This window comes from Arachis ipaensis, chromosome B09, assembly GCF_000816755.2.
Source record: "Arachis ipaensis cultivar K30076 chromosome B09, Araip1.1, whole genome shotgun sequence".
Classification (NCBI taxonomy): Eukaryota; Viridiplantae; Streptophyta; class Magnoliopsida; order Fabales; family Fabaceae; genus Arachis; species Arachis ipaensis.
In genome coordinates this window covers 39,133,870-39,147,950 of record NC_029793.2, presented here as the reverse complement: position 1 = coordinate 39,147,950, position 14,081 = coordinate 39,133,870, and the positions used below count along the sequence as shown (strand labels likewise).

At 29.8% G+C, this 14,081-nt stretch overlaps 1 long non-coding RNA gene across 1 annotated transcript; it reads left to right on the top strand.

Annotated features, from left to right (window-relative positions):
- LOC110267340 lies at window positions 11,170-11,793 on the top strand. Its single transcript, XR_002354830.1, has 3 exons — window positions 11,170-11,270; window positions 11,361-11,495; window positions 11,631-11,793. It is a non-coding gene; the product is annotated as an uncharacterized LOC110267340 (long non-coding RNA).

The window sequence follows — 14,081 nt, the reverse complement described above, 5'->3', positions numbered from 1 at the left end:
TTCTTTAGCCACCAATTGTAGTGACGTTTTGAATTATGGAAACTATGTCGTGAACAATCTCTCACAAATGCTTAAGCTTTTTGAAAGAGAGTGTTTTATGACAGAGTATTGATACTTCTTGTATCTTCACTGCTGCAGAAGTGATTAGAAATACTGTACAGTGTTTTTTATATGACAAATTTGATAAGATAATGGTCTTGTAATTGTAATTTTCATTAAAAGAGCTTGGTTCATAGCTAATCCAACCAACTTAGGTTAGTCAAAAGGTTTGCTCACTTGTCCGTTTAAGCAAGTGTCGGGGGTCGAATCTTGTTTTGTATACGTAGCAATCCATTAGTTAGGGACAAATCCTTAAATAGAGCTCAGATCTATAGCTAATTAGTCCTTGCGCTATTAACCTATAGGTTACTGTCAAAAATCAATCAAAAAATAATTAATGTACCAAGTCTCACAAGATGTGCAATTTTCAGAAATGCGTCTCTTAAAGTTTTTCTTTCTTACTGTTTTAGCAGCGCAAGTAGAACAAAACTCATTTCTTCATTGGCAGTACTCAACTTGTTTCTTGCAAAGCAAGTTATGCGCTTGGCTGTGTGTTGCATTTTTCGGTGTTTTATATTTCATCTTACATAGACATAGACACTGTTATACAAATGAAAAAGTGAACTCACTCTCAAACAAGGGTTCAAGTTTAATTCTTTCAGCTTTGAAAACAAAGTCTTAAGTATAAAATCATTATGTATTTAGCTGAGTGAGTGAGTAGTTGCTTAATCACTCATGTTGATGCTTCAAATATTTTTATGAACTGCAAGCTAGGGGACCAAGGATATAGTTACTTTGAATCCCAAAGCATGAACAAAGTAAAAACCTTGTAATGCAAATAGTTTGCGAAAATGAGTCACTCTTACAAGGATCCATGATGAATACAAAATTTACAAGGCGAGTACTAATGTGTAGATGAAAAATTCCATCTACAGGTATAGATAACACATGTTAACTTTTTAGGACATCTTGCTGTAACTTTAAATGACAAATTTTTTAATGGTTATATTAGGTAACCAATAACTTTCTTGAACAACATGAACAACACGCTTTAAATTTGGTTATTATTAGATATTAATTACTCATACCACTAATTAAATTTGGGATTAATTTACTTTTTTAACCCCATTGTTCATATTGTTCAACAATAATATTGTTTACCTATACTTTTCTTCTTTAAACAGTAGATCCCACGGAAAGTTAATTGTTATTTTTTATCGGACCTAACCTTTGTTAACTATATTGCTAGCTCAGGTGATTACGGAAATTAATTTCTAAAATTAGTTGAAATAAAAAAATATTATTTAATTTCTTTTATTAATAAAAGCATTCCTATTATTATTATTATTGTTATTGTTATTTAACTTATATTATTATCAGTCCAGCTACACATCCAAGTTTTTTTGTCAACTAAGTTGGCTCAAACTCAACAGAAACCACTTTAATTACACCAGTGTGTACACACGCGCTTTACTAACCCCAACATATCCTTCTTCGTCTTCGCGTTCTTTCTTCTTCTTCGCGTTATTCCTTCTTCGTCTTCGCGTTCCTTCTTCTTCGTCTTCGCATTGTTCCTTCTTCTTCGCATTCCTCCTTCTTCTTCTTTGAGTATTTTTTCTCAATCGTTATTCTTTTATTGCGGCTGTTGTTGCTGCGTCTTTTCTTTTCCTTCTTATTTTAATTGAGGTTCATATGGATTCCGAAATGAATTCGATATGTTTTTATTGATGATTGACTCTTTTTGATTGCTTATTCAAAACTAAACTAATTTTGGTTCATTTGTGTGTTAATTGAAGTTCACCTGATGCTGCTAATAAGTATTGACCAAATTTTTTATTCTTTAAGTGATTTCAGTTCATTTCTTAGTTTAATTGAGGTGTGTTTTTGTTGATGATTGAGTCTTTTTGACTACTTATTCAAAATTGAACTATTTTCGGTTCATTTGTGTGTTAATTGAGGTTCACTTGATGCTGCTGTTAAGTATTGACCAAGTTTTTTATTCCTTGAGTAATTTCGGTTCATTTCTTAGTTAATTTGAGGTTCATTTAGATCCAGAAATGAATTCGATGTGTTTTATTGATGATTGAGTCTTTTTGACTGTTTGTTCAAAACTGGACTAATTGAATGGAATGGAGTGGAATCTAATGCAATTGAATAAAGTGATAATGAATAACTTCATTCTTCTTTGCTAACAAATTTGGTCAATACTTATCAGCAACATCAAGTGGACCTCAATTAACATACAAATGAACCAAAATTAGTTTAGTTTTGAACAATTAGTCAAAATGACTCCATCATCAACAAAACACACATCGAATTCATTTCTGGATCCAAATAAACTTCAATTAAACTAAGAAATAAACTGAAATTACTTAAGGAATAAAAAATTTAGTCAATATTTATCAGCAGCATCAAGTAAATCTCAATTAACACACAAATGAACCGAAATAAACTAAAAAATGAACCGAAATTATTTAATAATGACATTAAAGAAATCATAACCAATAAAGATGTTAGCAAAATATTGGTGTTGTTGGTGATAACGCTAACGAAAGAGAAGAAGAATGAGGGAAGAAGGAGGAGGAAATGGAGAAGGAGAAGAAGAAGGAAACGGAGAAGAAGGCGCATGATTTGAAAAGCGGTTATAACAACTTGGTTAGACTTGTTAAGTATTTTGCTTGGACGTAGAAATTTGTTCTATTATTATTATTATTTAACTTAGTTTCACTAAATTTGCAATTAGATCTTTGTACTTTTTTCTTTCAATTAGATCCTTGCATTGCTTTTAATTTTATAATTAAGTTCTTTTTGTGTCAACAACGTTAAAATTATGAAATATTACTTCCAAAAATATGCAGTCAAAGATATCTAATTAGATTTATAATTGTTGGATATATTTAATTTACGAAAAAATAATATTCCGTTGTCTCTAATATTTTTTTATACTTTGCAACTAGTGTATGTTCCCGTGTCCTGCACGGATAATACATAAAATTATATAAATTTTTTTATTAAAATTTAAATGAAAAATATCTATAGTAATTATTATTATAAATATTTTACAACTTAAAAATATTAAAAATAATTAATATTTGTTTTAATCAATTTAGATTAGTTGAATGGTCATCTCATTTGTCCGCTTAAGTAAGTATTTGTCGTTCGAATCTTGCATTGTGTGTATAATAATCCATTAGTTAGCGATAGACCCTTAATAAATAGAGCATCAATATGCGGTGGATTAGTCATTGATTTGCCGAGTTAGGAAATCCGTAGAAAAAATTGTAAATAATCCTTGATATATATAGTGTCATGTATATATTAAGATTATCTATTTTAATTATGTGAGTGATTATTATTATTTTCACTTTTTTGTTACATTAAAAAATAATATTTAAAACTAAAAAAGAGATAATTAATTTTTTTAATTTGAATTAAAATATGTCTTGTAAATATATCTAACTTTTACATATACTAAGTGTTATAATATTAAATAGTATAGTATTTGTTATAACAATGACTCAAAATATTAATCAAAGATATATTTGGGCCTAGTAAAACATCAATGCAAGCAAGATCAACTAAATTTCATTGTTAGGGTCCCAAATCCGACTTAGCAATTCATTACCTTAAACGCCCAATGCAGATGAAGTCCATGCGTCATCTCTTAAATCGGTTTAGATTGGATTTTCATTGCTAGTTAGATATGGTAATGAGTACTCAGGAAAGCGTGAGAAGCCCCCTTCCTATCCCTCACTCCTATTTAAAAAAAATGCCCATATTCCTTCTCCGTCATTGCAAGTTCCTGTTTAATTACCCTTTAAAGAACACAGATCTCCTCGAGTATCTACGAATATTTTTTGAAAACTTTTGATATAATATAATAATCATAAAATAATCAATTCAATATAATTCAACACAATTTATAACATATTCGTTATGAAAAATAATATTTTAAAAGAAGAAAACATAAAAACATATTCCAACATAATAATATAACATAATTTTTTAGGACGATACTGAGCGACGTAATGATGGACTTGAGAGGCAGAGAAAGTGAGTTAGAGAGAAAGTGAATCGAGGCTCAGAATGAGTCTGGAAGAAAAAGAAAAAATTCGAATTCAAAGCAGAAATTATGGTTACTAAATTCAAGAAATGAATTTATGAATATACAAATTAGAATAAATTAATAATTTCATATTCGCATATATTTAATAGGTTTTATGAGGCAGGTACTTCTGTCCATGTCTCCATTAGGGGTGCCAAATAGAAAAACCGCCTTGTCTCGCCAAAAGCCCGCCATCTGGTGGGTTGGCCCTCTCCACCCTGCCTAGTAAGGCGGTCCTAAATTTTTCCCCTGTCCCGCCTAATGGTAGGCTGGCGGGTTGGCGGACTTTCATTTTTTTTATAAACCATTAAATATTAAACAATATATATAATTTTACAACAATTTTAATAAATTTATAATTTCTAAAAATATACAAAAATTATAATTTTTAAATTTACACACATTAAAGTCTTTATAAATATAAATATGTAATAAATATAATTATAAACCAATTTTTTTGAAACAAAATAATAAAACCAACATTGTCCAAAGCAAAACAAATATTGTACAAAATATATAATTAAATATCTTCAAGTTTATAATCAATCAAATATAAAGCATAATCCAAAATATAACTTAGAACATCTTCAATTAGGATCTTAATCCTCTTATAGATCAATAACATCATAGAAATTTGTAAAAAAAATGGCCCTGACAAAATAAAAGCTTGGCCCAGCGGGGAAGCCTGCCCCGCCTCGCCCCCGCCCCGTCGAAGCCCGCCAAATCCCATGGATTAGACAGTGCGGGGTAGGCGGGCTTTTTAAGTTTGGCGGTCTCAAAATTTCAGCCCAACCTGCCTTTTTTGGCGGGTTATGTGGGCCAGTCCGATGAGTTTTGGCCCGTTTGCCACCTCTAGTCCCCATCCATTTTCACGTGGCAGGTTGTGAGGATTTCACGAGTCCCCGTCTAGTCCCAAAATATGAGTAATCCCTGCAAATATCTATTTCGGCTGTTTTTATGATCATCTCTATTGCTAGCATTCATTGGTTCGTGACATGGAGCTATTTTAGCCACTCAATAAATTCTCAGATAATCAAAGTTTAGGTTATATCATTTTTATAAAGTCACATGTATCCTTGTTATGACAATATTTATAAAAGATAAATGGATAAACACTAAGTTATTGTTTGGATATAGGGTAGAAAATAAGAGGAAAGAAATTGAAAAGAAAGAAAATGAGAGGAAAGAAAATAAAAAGAAATGTATATTTTTGTGTGTGTTATTTAGATGAAGAAAAAATGAATGAAAAAAAAATTAGAAGAAAAGTTTTCTTTTATTTGGTTGGAAGAAAAAGTAAGAAGAGAAAAAATTATAATAGAGTAAACTTATATTAAAATGCATCACTTTAATACAATAATATTTTTATTAAAAATAAAAATTATTATAAATATCTCATATATTTGTTAGTAAATTATATACAAATATTTTTTGAAGCATATCATTTTTATTATATAAAAATAACTTAAATACTTTTAAATGTGATTATGATAATTCATTAAGTATTATTTTTTTTTACAAATTTATATTTAATAATTTATCTCTAACTTTTAATTATAGTAAAAATATAATATATGATGCCAAAAAAAAAAAGCTAAAGCGACATAAATTTTTTATTAACAAAAAAAAATATTTTTTTATTTTTTAGACACGTATCTATTTTTTTAAGTTATACATTTTAATTTATATAAATTAATGACAATTAAATGTACAAAAAAATACTAATTAATAAAGAAATAAAATTTAAAATAAACATGTCATGAAAAAATTGAAATAAAATAAAGACTTCTAATTATGATCATTAATTATAATTACATATATTTACTTCAAGATTTATACTTAAAAAACTCAGTATATTAATATTCTGTATTTTTATTTTTCAATTTTAGACTATCACAAACATTAGTTACTCTTCAATAATGATAATACTTTTAAAAAAATAAACATAATTAAATAATCTTAAAATTATATAATAATTTTCAAAATAACAAAAAAATAGAAAATTACCTAAAATATAATATTTGTGTAGTAACTGAAATTTAATTGTCAATATGAAAGTAACATGTAATATTATTTCGTAATCAAATAAGTGTTTAATCAAAGAATTTATTATTTAAACGTTATTTTTATGAAAAATTGCATTATTTATTTTGAAAAAAAATATTTGCTCACTATTATAATTTAAATAGAATATAAAATAGATATTAAACTAATTTTTTTTAATAATTATTTAGTCACAAATATCCATCAAGGATATGAGATTTAAGAGCTTACAAAATAAATATAATACCTACAACTTTTACACTACCACGATAAGATAATTATCATAAGTCTTTTTAGCATAAATTAAACAGAACAACATATAATAATAAAGAAACAATCAAATCCAAAAAAATTATAGAACACCTATCATACACTACGACTGATAGTATTGAGGAAGTTTTAATATTTGTTCCCGTAATATTTCAGACTATAATATTTGTCAAACAAATAATTAATGAAACACTCATCCATACTTGGCCTTCTCCTTTTGAGTACGTTTATACATAAAAAAAAGAGTTGAAATAGCAAAAGCGATAAAAATGATGATTTTTATAATTTTGTGTGGCTATCTATATATAGAAGACCAAAAGACCATGATTATCTAACAAAATTAATTTCATTTATTGCATTCAATTTGAATAAGTAAAAAATCATATCAGTTTAGTTTAGTCCTTAATTCACATGATTTAAATTTAGCTCAATAAATATCATTTGATTTTATTTAATTATTAGTAAATAATATCTCGAGAACCTATTTTATTCATAGATTTATTATTTTAATTATTAATTAATCTAATTAATTAATTAATACAGATAATTAGTATAATTAATTTGGTTTAATAAATTAAAAAAATAAATTAAAAAATACTAACAGAATATTAAAATAAATAAATTAAAAAATACTACCAAATTAAATTGATATAAATTATAATTTTAATTTGTAATAAATTATGTGATATTTAAATATCTAATCAAATCAATTAGTTGATATAGTTAATTTATCATAATAAATTGTATTTAATGAGTTAAATGTAATAATTCGCTAAACACTCTCATAAACATGTCATATTTATGAGACATATTCATCAAACAAATAATCAATAAAACACTCATCCGTACCTTCTCATTTTTGGTCCATTTATACATAAAAGAAATTGTACATAAAGAAAAAAAAAAGAAAAAGAAACGAAGAGTAGAAATAGCAAGAGTGATAAAAATCACGATTCTTATAATTTTGTTAGGCCATCTCTGTATAGTAGACCAGAACACTATGATTATCTAACAAAAGTAATTTATATTTATTCACTCAACTTGAATAAATAAGAAATTATCTTATTTTAATTTAGTCATTAATGCATATGATTTGAATTTTACTCAATATATATGATTTGATTTAATTATTAGTTAAAAATATCTCAGTTGCCTATTTTATTCATAGATTTATTATTTTAATGACTAATAAATTAATCAAATTAATTAATTAGTACACACAATAAATTTGGTTTAATAAATTAAAAGAAATAAATTAAAAAATACTAACAGAATATTAAAATAAATAAATTAAAAAATACTACCAAATCAAATTAATATAAATTATAATAAATTAGGGCTGGGCTACACATACAAGCTTACAAGCTTACAAGTTGGCCCAGCCCAAATAGAAGCCACGCGCATAAAGAGAGACAACATGGCGCGTCAAAATCACGCGCTCAACACTACAACCGTTACGTATGGGAAACTCTTCCACTTCTTCCACTTCTTCCACTTCTCAAAACGCTTCGAAAAGAAGGAAACCCTTCCATTTTCGAGCGAAAATCAAAGTTCAAAACATACGAATCGTTCTTCGAAACCTCCATCAAAACACCATCAAACTCTCCGTGAAGAATCTGAAGCAAAGCAACAATACTCAACGTAAGTTCGTTAAGATTCCTGTATATTTTACTTTTCTTCTACGTCGTTCTTCTAGGGTTTACTTCTTGTTTCTTTGTTACACTGTTCTAAGTTCTACGTCGTTCTTCTAAGTTCTACGTCATTCTACGTTCTTGTTCTAAGTTTTCCTGCTATTGTTGTTGATTTTTGGGGGTTTATTCCGTAGATTGGGGGGTGTATACTGCTTGAACTTGTAATGCCTCTTTGCCCTGATGATAATATACTTTCATTTTTCTTAAAACAAAGGCAAGAAGAGGGCTGAAAGACCACCAAAGTCTTGGATTGCCAACTGGACTAAGGAGCAGTTGGTGGAAAGAATGACTGCAGAAAGAGAGCAAATTTTGGTAAGTAAACATAATATGTTGCTTGTATTTTATTTACCTGAATGCTGCTAGCTAAAATATCTAATGTTTCAGGGGATTTTGAAGATGGCGGAGACAAGAGCAAGAGAAAAAATGAAAAAAAAAAGAAAAAAAAGAAAAAAAATAAGAAATAAAAAAAAAACAAAAAAGGAAGGCGAGTCCAACATCGTCTTCGGAGACAGAAAAAGCTACTGACATTGACACTTCTACCTCTGAGTCTGAGACTCAAAAAGACTCAGAGGATTCAGGAAGAAAACACCCCAACAAAAAGGGGAAAAAGTAAGTACCATACTTGGGTGTAATTTCTTTTTCGAGTTGGGTGTATTTTGTTGATCATGTTGGGTGTGTGTAGTTTATTAAGCTGGGTGTGTTTGTTTGCTGCGTTGGATGTATATTGTATATTCAGTTGGGTGTATATTGTGAATTCATTTGGGTGTATTTTGTTGATCATGTTGGGTGTGTGTAGTTTATTAAGCTGGATGTGTTTGTTTGCTGCGTTGGGTGTATATTGTGAATTCATTTGGGTGTATTTTGTTGATCATGTTGGGTGTGTGTAGTTTATTAAGCTGGATGTGTTTGTTTGCTGCGTTGGGTGTATATTGTGAATTCATTTGGGTGTATTTTGTTGATCATGTTGGGTGTGTGTAGTTTATTAAGCTGGATGTGTTTGTTTGCTGCGTTGGGTGTATATTGTGAATTCATTTGGGTGTATTTTGTTGATCATGTTGGGTGTGTGTAGTTTATTAAGCTGGATGTGTTTGTTTGCTGCGTTGGGTGTATATTGTGAATTCATTTGGGTGTATTTTGTTGATCATGTTGGGTGTGTGTAGTTTATTAAGCTGGATGTGTTTGTTTGCTGCGTTGGGTGTATATTGTGAATTCATTTGGGTGTATTTTGTTGATCATGTTGGGTGTGTGTAGTTTATTAAGCTGGATGTGTTTGTTTGCTGCGTTGGGTGTATATTGTGAATTCATTTGGGTGTATTTTGTTGATCATGTTGGGTGTGTGTAGTTTATTAAGCTGGATGTGTTTGTTTGCTGCGTTGGGTGTATATTGTGAATTCATTTGGGTGTATTTTGTTGATCATGTTGGGTGTGTGTAGTTTATTAAGCTGGATGTGTTTGTTTGCTGCGTTGGGTGTATATTGTGAATTCATTTGGGTGTATTTTGTTGATCATGTTGGGTGTGTGTAGTTTATTAAGCTGGATGTGTTTGTTTGCTGCGTTGGGTGTATATTGTGAATTCATTTGGGTGTATTTTGTTGATCATGTTGGGTGTGTGTAGTTTATTAAGCTGGATGTGTTTGTTTGCTGCGTTGGGTGTATATTGTGAATTCATTTGGGTGTATTTTGTTGATCATGTTGGGTGTGTGTAGTTTATTAAGCTGGATGTGTTTGTTTGCTGCGTTGGGTGTATATTGTGAATTCATTTGGGTGTATTTTGTTGATCATGTTGGGTGTGTGTAGTTTATTAAGCTGGATGTGTTTGTTTGCTGCGTTGGGTGTATATTGTGAATTCATTTGGGTGTATTTTGTTGATCATGTTGGGTGTGTGTAGTTTATTAAGCTGGATGTGTTTGTTTGCTGCGTTGGGTGTATATTGTGAATTCATTTGGGTGTATTTTGTTGATCATGTTGGGTGTGTGTAGTTTATTAAGCTGGATGTGTTTGTTTGCTGCGTTGGGTGTATATTGTTCCTGATTAGTTTTTTTTACGCCGTGATTAATTTTTTGTAACTGTGCAGCACTCCTGAAACCCCCAAACAACTTCAAGAGACCACACCCACGGTTCTCCCAGCTCCAACTAAAATGTAAGTTCATCAGACTAAAATCATTCTTTGCTTATCATCCGTATATTCTTATTCTTATTCTTATTCTTATACATGATGACGCAATCATCCAGGCGCAGAAGACGCTGCTGCCCTGTTGATGATGGCACGGACAACATCCTATGTTCCTAAAACAGATCCAGGGGTGCCATCATTCAGCCTTGGATTGACTGATTCAAGCCAGGAGGGGCGTCAACGCAGGAGACAGAAAGGGCAAAATCTCCTGAATCTGCAAATTTGATAGAAGAATTGGACAATTTGGTCCAAAAAATAGCAAGCAGTGCGGCGAAGGGGAAGAACAAAAGTCCACAAATTCAGAGGGAGACTGGGGGAGAAAGTTCTGCAAAGTTTCGAACTCCTGGGGGATTATATCAGATTACGGATGATATGAAACAAAAGTGCTACATCTGGGGGACGAGACTGAAGGAAGATGCAGATGGCAATACTAACGAGTATGAGGAAATGTGCACTCTGATTGGCCAAGGAGAATACATTTTGATGAGAATGAACCTTGTATCCCTCCAGGCAAAAAGTGATATAGAATCTCAGGTAATATTAGAATAACATTAATGTTTTTACACCAAAGTCAATTGCAATGCTTATTAATGTAAAATTGATTTCAGCATATATTTCTAGATTGTATCTGCCATCTGCCTCATCCTCAACCAGAAAAATGAAAAGAGGTTTCAAGAACAAATATACTGTCTCCCCCCCGATATTGTGGTAAGTGTTACTTCTCCGAACTTTGGGTGTATTTTTTGTATTGATTTGGGTGTATTTTTTACGTTCCATTGGGTGTAAGTTTAGTATTTCATTTCTTGTTTCGCAATTCTTGCAGTGCATGGCAGTTTCGGATCACCCAAACGGGGAATTCGTATCACCGAAAACGAAAAAAGAATTCAGGGTGGAAGCCTACCCGAGTTTCATTCCCTTCATAGATAGAAAAAAATTAACTTCGCATCCATATGTAAGTTTTCGTTTGCTAAATTTGTTAGTACGCTTATTTACTTATATGCCAAATAAAATAACACATTGTTGAAATGTGGGAATCCTTCAGATTTTTGCTCCTGTTTGCCACTCGGGGCATTGGTGGTTATGGCTCATAAATACAAGAAAGCGGAAATGTCATATACTTGACCCGCTACACAAAAGAGCTCCAAGCGATGAGAGAAAGGACATTAATAAATTCACTGTAAGTTGCCTCTGTCTTCTTTACTTTAATATTTAGGTCTATTTCGTTAGTTGTGTTGGGTGTATATTGTCCATTTAGTTGGGTGTATCTTGTGCATTTATTCGGGTGTATTACTGATTTGTTTTGCTATTTAAGGGATATGTATTTTCAAGATTGATAACATATGCCGGCGGGAAACCTCTGCAGAAAGGGGAGAACGAGAAGAAAATTAAATCATCATATGTTAAAATATCAGGCCAAAAAACAAGGTATAAATTTGTGAGTCTGAACATTAAACTTTCGTAAATGAGATTTGTAATTTATTTTCTTCGTTTTCAGCTATGACTGCGCTATCTATGTTATGAAGTAGATGGAGTTAATTGAGCCGAGCTGTAAATACACCCGAGGGGACATACAATTTACACCTCTGCTGCAGATTTTAAAAAAACATTACCTGAAAGCCACTTGTTGTCCGCAAGACCAAAATTCAGCAGAAAATCGTTCCAATTCCTATCGAATGAGTCTTTGCTGTGAGAGTTCCAAACAACTTGGCTCATTTCTTGTTTGATATCGGCATGTCCCTTGTACCCGTTTAATTTTCTTGGAATCTTCTTCATGATGTGCCAAATACACCAACGGTGAATTGTCGTTGGCATATTGTAATCAACGTACGTGGAGCAGCGCGTATTTTGATTTTATTGTTTAATGAGCTTGTAAAGCATACAAGCCCTAATGGCTTGTATGCAGAGCTTTTCCGAATAAATTATAGAATATTTAAATATCTAATCAAATCAATTAGTTGATATAGTTTGTTTATCGTAATAACTTGTATTTAATGAGTTAAAAGAAATAAATCGGGAAACACTTTCAAAAGTATGCCACGTCAGCTCCATCATTAAATGTAGAAATCCGATGTTTATATAATAAAATAGATAAATAAAATAAATGTTTGGACTTTATTTTATTATTCTATTTTAAATAAAAAATACATTTATAAAATTTAAAAATTCAAAAAAATGATAAATTTTGTCTTTTGAAATCCTAATTTTTTTTAAGAATATATTTTTTTTATTCACCGAGTAACGCTATTTATTCACAAATTTAGAATAAATTAATTTTAAAAATTTAAACTTTTTAAATTTTTTTATTATTGGGTATTTTTAAAATTCTTTATTTGTCTACTTCTTGATAAAAAAAAAAATTTTTTAGTTTCAAAATTTAAAAATAAAATGTTTTTATCTTTTTTTTTGCCATATTAATATTACTGGACTTTATTTTATTTTTCTACTTTAAATAAAAAATTAAATTTTTAAATTTAAAAATTCAAAAATGAATTTTTTTAAATCATAAAATTTTTAAAGAATATTTTTTATTTTTTTATTCACCAGATAATGCTACATTTACTGGATTTTTTCAAAAATATAGAATAAATTAATTTTAAAAGTCTAAACATTTTAATTTTTTGGTTATTGGTTATTTTTGAATTTTTTTATTTTTCTACTTTTAATAAAAAAATTATTTTTTTAAGTTTCAAAATTTAAAAATAACAAATTTTTAACATTTTTGTCTTCTAAATATTGCTGAATTTTATTTTATTTTTTTACTTTAAATAAAAAATTAATTTTCAAATTTAAAACTATTTTTGGCAAGTCTATTAATTCTGTTAGTATACTATGTTTGACATTCTCCTTCAAACTTATGATTGGTCTTGAAAATATTCTAAGTTTGTCTTTGAACTTGTCTAAAATAGTAGCAAATAGAGGTTTAGTTAACATGTCTGTAACCTGTTCAGTACCAGGTATATGTACAACCTGAAGATTTTGTTTTTGAACCTTGTCTCGCACAAAATGGATGTCCAACTGAAAATGTTTGGACTTATCATGAATAACTGAATTCCGAGTTAACATTACAGTTGTCATAGAATATCATAGGTGCAGTTTAAAAATTTACTCCTAGCTCCATCAGCTAGTTTTTAATCCATACAATTTTAGCTTCACAAGAGGCCAAATTTTTTAATTCTATCTCAGTCGATTATCTACTTACTATGTGTGGTTTTCTACAAGATCAACAGACTAAATTAGAGCGAAAAACACACAATTCTGAAATTGATATTCGATCCTCTAGGTCACACGTCCAATTAGAATAAAAAAACTATAGATTCTGAAGTCTATGCTGTTGTAAAAGCCAAAGCCATATTCTTTTGTTCTACTCAAGTATCTCGAGACTATTTTAATAGCTTTCCAATGAGTAAGCAAATGCTTATGCATGAATTGACTTCGATTGCAAATGGAGAAGGATATATCAGGCCTTGTAAAGAATAAATACCGGAGACTACTAACTATTGATCTGTCCAGCTTAGGGTTTTAAAATTTTTCAGAACTTGTAGACAATAATTGTAGAAAAAATGCTATAGGAATTGACAGAGCCGATGCCTTTTCCATATTTACTTTAGACAATAAATCAGTAATATACTTTGTTAGAGACAGATGTAACTATCCAGCACTTGTTCTTTGAACTTCAATGCCTAAAAAATAACTTAATTCTCCAATATCTTTTAGAATAAAAATATAATTCAATTCTTTAATCATAGATTCAATTTCAAAAGTA